Source organism: Phyllostomus discolor, chromosome 2, assembly GCF_004126475.2.
Source record: "Phyllostomus discolor isolate MPI-MPIP mPhyDis1 chromosome 2, mPhyDis1.pri.v3, whole genome shotgun sequence".
NCBI classification, from domain to species: domain Eukaryota; kingdom Metazoa; phylum Chordata; class Mammalia; order Chiroptera; family Phyllostomidae; genus Phyllostomus; species Phyllostomus discolor.
In genome coordinates this window covers 35,516,966-35,522,314 of record NC_040904.2, presented here as the reverse complement: position 1 = coordinate 35,522,314, position 5,349 = coordinate 35,516,966, and the positions used below count along the sequence as shown (strand labels likewise).

Here is a 5,349-nt window from a genome sequence, read left to right as displayed (position 1 = left end):
TGAATTTAAATTTGCTCTACTTTTCCCCCTTCTTCTCATTTAAAGATTTAGACTAGGTTATCAAAGTTGTCCATATCTCTACTGTTAAAGAGCACACCATAGACCCAAAATGACATTACTGGTGCTAAAGCCCGGGACATTAAATTTAGGTTTAATACTGGACCTAATTGCTTTTTCAACCTCTCCCAGAAACATGAACTTATCCACAAGTCTAGAATTTTCTGGTCAATACCAATGAGGTAATCTGCCATATGGGCCCTCTCCATCCTCCCTCCACCACAAACAAGAGGCAATCCTTATGATAAAAACCCTTGCAGTTCCTTTTCTCCCAAAGGAAGATGTCCTTGTCTAAAAATAATCTTTTTTCCTTTGTTAGTTGCTCCCTTCTTCCTATAAAAACCTTCTTCCTATAAAAACCTTCCATTTTGTACAACCTCTGAGAGCACCCTTCTAGTTGCTAGGTGAAATGCCGCTCCACTCATGAATCACTTAATAAAGTCAATTAGATCTTCAAATTTACTCAGTTGAATTTGGTTTGTTAGCACTTACAAAAAGCTCCTTCCTCCTTATTCTCTCTGAAGCACAGTTTCTTGGGGAGGAGGAAGAAAGCTTCCCATATGGTGCTAGACTGGAAGAATAAGCCAATCTTCCCATCATTATGATTCACTCTTATAAACACCATCAGCAGAGCAAAGGAATGAGTTTGACACTTCCCTCTTTCAAACATAATTTTGGACTTTCCGGGCTTGTGGGCCAGCTGCCTGCAGAGATGCCGAAGATCAAATCAGCTGGGAGGAGCCGCCACAGGCAACTGCAGTGCTGTGAGCTGAAGAGTGCTGGAGGACTCCTGTTCGACACAGGGTTGGGCAGCACATTTTGAAAAATCCTCTCATTGTTAATAGCATTATTGATAAGGCTACCTGAAGACCAGCTGACGTGGTGCTGGAAGTCAGAGCTGGAACTGGCAATGACTGTTAAGTAAGTTGCTAGAAAAGGCAAAAAATGTAATTGCCTGTGAACTTGACCCAAAGTTAGTAGCTGAACTTCACGAAAGAGTTCAGGGCACACTGCTGGCCAGCAAACTTCAAGTAATGGTACATGACATGTTGAAAACAGATTTGCCATTCTTTGAGATGGGTGTGGCAAATTTGCTTTACAGGATCTCTTCTTTTGTCCTCAAGCTGTTGCTGCGCTGACCTTTTTTTTTTTTTTTCAGATGTGCTGTTTCAAGAGAATTTGCTCTCCGACTGGTTGCAAAACCTGGAGATAAGTTATACCGCAGACTCTCAATTAATGGGGACCATCTAAAGAAAGTTGGAAAGAATAACTTCAAACCACCACCAAAGGTGGAATCCAGTGGTGTAAGAACAGAGAGTAAGAGTCTGCCAACATCGATCAATTTTTAGGAATGGAGCCTAATAAGGATCATTTTTGTTAGGAAAAACAAGACACTGTCTACTGAACTTAAGTCAAGTACAATACAGCAGCTACTGGGAAAAAAAACTACGGAATTCACTGTTCAGTCCATAACCCTATAATGCCAGCAGATTTCAGCACAGCAGATAAAACACAGCAAATCCTAACCAGCACAGGTTTTAATGACAAGGGAGCCCTTTCCATGGACACAGATGATTTCATCAGATTGTTATGTGGATTCAGTATAGATGGTATCTATTTTTCTTAGGTCTGGAAAACAGAATTTTTCAAACTCAGAAGTAACTGGAATTGTGTATTTTCAATAATTTGAGAATATGAAATATACTTTTCCTCCACTGGGACATTGGGACTATTTTTGTTTTAATACTACTGCTGTTACCAGTTATTATTCTAAATGTCTAAGATAGTTAAGTCAATTTAAATACACATGTTTTTCTGGTTTGGGTTTGTTTTTAATATCTAACATAGGGCAGGAGTCAATCTATACATGATAATCTTCAAATTCAAGAGCCGCAGACATGCACAACTATACCCTTAAGCATACCATTTCTAACAGGTTATTGTATGAATATGTTGCCCTTCTCTATTCTACTTTATATATTGCTGTGAGGACCTGTTTAGATTTTCAGCTCTTTAGGTCTTTGACCTTCAGGCTAATGTTAAAATATGCTTATCAGAGACACGTATTCCCCGTACTGTTTCTTCGTGCTGTTCATGTGTACAGCAAGACAATTTTTGTAAAACATTTTCATTTTGTTCTCCCTTTGTCTGTTTATCCTATACCATTTCTATCACTTGCCTACCCCTTTAGCTAGCATATAGTTTTGCAACCAAGCAGACCAGGGCCCGTTCAAGTGGCACCTTGGCATGACTCAACAATCAGTATTGAAGAAACAGGTTTTTACTTACAATGTTCCAACCTTAGGGGGGACTCAGAGCACTTACTTATGCTCAGAGCCCTCCTTTCCCATGAGACCCAGTAGTACTCCCCTTGCTCCCCAAAAGGCTGTAAGCCAGAACCAAGCCCAATAGTTCCCCATTTCCTTATCTTAATTTAAGCCAGCTGTGCAAACAGTTCTCCATCTCTCTGGAAGGTACCAAAGTCACCATCCTCATGTGACAGCTCCCTCCTTCAGGATCTAGGGTACATGGTTATCAGCCCATGTGTTATAGTCCAAAAAAGCATGAGCTGTGTTACACTGGATCATGGTGCAGTCTAGGAAAGGCACAAGTCCTAAGTGTCCAAATAGATTATATGTTTGTGCAACAGCAGGTCAGCATCTTGCAAGGCAGTCGTTGGTGGCTTCGGAATTGGCAAGAGCAGGCAATATCAAAGCAACATGCCTGCTTTCATACTAGACCATGGTGGACCAGCTCCTACAGCCTGCATGGCCCCGATCCCACTACCAGCAGCCTGCTGGAATCTGCCTTCTCTACCAGCTGTATGATGCCTGTTTCTGTTCACTCTTTCTCACACGGCTCCTATCTTACTACCCACAGCATGGCTCTCTTTCTTCACTACCGGCCACATGGCTCTCCCTCCTCACAATCCCTCGAATGGCCGCCTGCCCTTAGTTTAAATCCTGCCCCGGAGCCTTCTGCGTGACCTCATCTCCAACTCCTCCTACTATGGGCTACATTTGCCAGTTTTCTGTATAGTTTACATTCTCTCAGCTGCCATCCCCAGTCAGGGCAAGAGTGACTCAGTGATCCAGCAGAACCACCCTCCTAGCTACAACCCAAGTCAGGATATATCCTGAAAGTCATGCCTGCCTTGGCCTGTGGTAGTAGCACAGCTATTAACAGCTATTATCTACCTACCAGCTTGTCATAGATATGCAAAGTATCTTAATCCTATCATATGTTCTCCACCATCCCCCAAACCATGGGCTATGGGGCTTTCTCCTATATTCCCAGGGGCACCCTTCATCCTGTACCCCATTACAGTATCAGCATATACATCAGGGTTCTGGGCAAGCTAGAGCCTGCTAATGAGACCGTGTGGTGCAAGATACATTACTTCTGAGTATGACCCCTTACCTGTTAAATGAGGATGCTCAACTAGAATGCAAAATTAATTCTAAGATTGTATGATGTTTTCTTGGGGAGATAGTCATAGGTTTAACAAAATTCCTAAAGGTTTTGTAAATCAAAACTTGATTTAAAATTTAAAATCTCTACCTTTCAACTTCAGACCAAACAAATGAAAAAACAAAACAAAACAAAAACCCAACCGGTCATTCTCTCACAAGTACAGCCTCCGGGAATTCCTATAACTTCTGGATAATTACTTTAAGCTCTTTTTAAAATGTAAGGTTGAGAATTTCAATAGATGTCATAACCAAGTCTTAATTAGCTACTATGTTTAAATCATCATCACTATAACACTGTTAGTGCCCTTTAAGAAAGAATTAGATATATATTTTTTAAAACATTATTTTCCCTCTATCCTTTTGTGACTTCTATTCTTCTCCAAGGCTCACAATGTCTCTTTCAACATGATGTATTCTGTATGTAGTGATTATACCAGCTTAGTGGTACAATCAAGCAATCAGAATCTAAGCAAACAGACAAACAATCAGACAATCAGACAAACTTAGGAAGTGATATATTCCCCTGACTTGGTAATAAAACAAGAGTCTTTTTCATTATCCCTCTTACTGCACAAACAAAAACCAGTGTACCCTGGCTCTATCTAAGTTAAGTATTCCCTAGATTTTCTTCTCACCTATGTTCCTGAAAAATCTCAACACCCTAGTCACTCTTAAATTTTGCTCTTTTATTCAATAAATAATTTCTAATATATTGCAGAAAAACAATGTGTAATATCACCATGAATAAATAATGTTCTTTATCCTCAAGGAGTATATAGTGCGGTGCCAGACAAATGTACAGGTAATTTTAAGTGCTACAAGAACTATGAAAGAGATTTCTAGGAAGCCATGGGGACACAGAAAAGGGACATGACCCAGACTGGCAGAGGTGGAGGTGAGAGGAAAGGAGAGGAAATGGACATGTGATTGAGTTTGAAGGACAAATAGGAGTTAGTTAGGCAGGCAGAAAAAGAGAGAAAATGGTATCAAAGAGAAGAAATGTATAACCTTTGATAAATAACTTGAATCTTAGAAACACTATTTTCTTTATCTAAAAAAATTGGATAATATTCAGAGTATGCTAACATGTTTAAATCTGCATATGTGTGCATGTACATATGTGTATATGGTATTTATTTTAATTAATGCCATCTCTACCCCCTCAGCTAACCTCTTTATGTTGGTAAGAAGATCAATTAAGACAGTGTTTAGGAATATACCAAGCAAGCTACAAAATATAATTTAATATTTAAAATCTAAAAGGATGACCTTTTGCTTGAATCCCATGCTGATTGAGAAGGATGCTAAGGGTAAAAAGTAGAAAAACAAAGGAGAAGAAAATTAACTTTGCTGAATTTCTACTAAGCATGGCATGAATCTAGGTATTTAGATATATATTCCCATTTAGCAGTTCCAAAGAAAATAGTGAGTTGGAGTATGCTATCATCACTTTACAGATGACAAAACTGAGACAAGAAAAGTTCATATTTTTCCCATAGTAAAACAGTTAGTAAGTGAAAAAGCAAGGACTTAAGGCTGGTTCTTTTCTATGTTCCAGTTCTAACTCTCCAGTTCTCTGTGGCAGAGAGCGAAAACTACATGAGTACTTCGTCTCCTGTCCATAATCATACCTGAACTTGTTTGACTTCCTCCAACAACCACACCTGAACTTGTTCAGGTTCTAAAACCATGAATGGAACCAACGACAGGAGCAGAAGTGACTGGACTCTGTTAAAATCGGGGGACGGTGCTGGGCCTCCTCTAGGCCGTGCTCTTTTTTCTTAAGAAAATGTATGCTTAAAGTCACATTCTCTTCTCC

At 39.7% G+C, this 5,349-nt stretch overlaps 1 pseudogene; it reads left to right on the top strand.

The window, feature by feature from the left end:
• The first annotated feature begins 769 nt into the window (after positions 1-769).
• On the top strand, positions 770-1,684 carry LOC114491115 (annotated as a pseudogene).
• Positions 1,685-5,349: the final 3,665 nt, after the last annotated feature.